Here is a 1,548-nt window from a genome sequence, read left to right as displayed (position 1 = left end):
ACGTGGACGTTGCGGCTAATTATCGCACGCACAATCGGCAATCGCATACCGAAGCTTGAAAACTCACACACTCGACGATACAAAAGAAGATAATATCAGCATAGATAGATTGGCAAAAATTTAATACATTGATAGATCGATTGTTAAATAATTTATTTACATTCCAACATAGTAATCTGAAGTGCAATGCAAATATATAAATACGACAAAACATCTCTACTTAAAGTTAGTATCAATGGAAATGGAACTATTATTTTACATTGTCAAACGACAATGATAAAATGAATTAATAGCAAGATTAATGCTATTTGGAACAATATTATTGTTATCCGCTATAACGTTAATAGAAAATCATTCGTCATGATTTACAAGCTTTATATACGATGACTGGTTTTCGAATGCACGAATGAATGAATTACCACGTATCATACAATACATACTCAGTGATTACTTTAACACAAATACGTGCATTTAATTAAGCAAAAAAAACATATCTCACTCGTTTGAGGAAAGTTAGGATATTAATCGCTTTAGAAGTCCGTCGTATCGTCTCTGTGTCTTTGTCTCTGGGCAGAGCCATTAATATTCTAAGAAGCGGAGACAAAAGTGAACCAAGCCAACGTGTGAAACGCGGAACTTAAGGCACCTTTACGTGTGCTCGAAAGATTAATTATTACGACCAGGATAATGGGACTTTTATATGGGAGATGCAGCTGTAGGATAATTATATGTATTTTTTTCGAAAAGACGAATGCAGTTCTTACTTACTGTTAATTATCTTTTTATCAGAGGACCATTTATATCAGACTAGTTTTATGATACATTGCCTTCACGTGAAATTTTAATATCTCATTTTGTTTTCACGAAATATAGAAAAATGAAATGAAATGAATTGAATTTCGTTGATTGGAGAATGTAAATTTTATTTTCGTTTAACATTTCATTTCAATAAAATTCGCTGCAGTATTCTGTACACAATTGCCGCGGAATATTGTTGTCCGAATTGTATACAATTCAACGTATCCATTATGTTTTCACTTATGTATGACTTCAAAACAGTTTTTGTATTATCGATTTTTAAATTAAATCGCTTAGAATTTACAAATCGCTGATAATACTATCAATGAAAATATTTAATTGATTGAATCTTTAAAAAAAGGAATGACAGCGAGTGGCTTAACCAGCAGGTAATATTATTACATACGAAGGGTAAGCATATACAGACCGCACGATGCACATCTTACATATCAGCATTACAGAAAGGATTTAAAAACAAAATTTGGATAGAGTACGATTAGATCATAATGCTTTTATCATAATGCGTTTAGTCTAGTGATCTGAATATAATTTTTTTTCTAGTCGAGATGTCTACGCGATGCGTTTATATTGTGTACACATTACGCATCGTACTTTAGTAAAAATATAAAAAAGGTAGCGTCTCGTAAGAATAAAAATGGTAGTTTAAAATGTACTAGTAGAAAAAGAAGTTGCAGTGCCTCGTGTATATAAATACGGATATAATATATATATATATATATATATATATAT

The sequence above is a fragment of the Atta cephalotes genome (assembly GCF_000143395.1).
Source record: "Atta cephalotes unplaced genomic scaffold scaffold00016, whole genome shotgun sequence".
Lineage (NCBI taxonomy): Eukaryota > Metazoa > Arthropoda > Insecta > Hymenoptera > Formicidae > Atta > Atta cephalotes.
The sequence above is the reverse complement of the archived record's forward strand: the minus strand, read 5'-3'. Positions refer to the sequence as shown.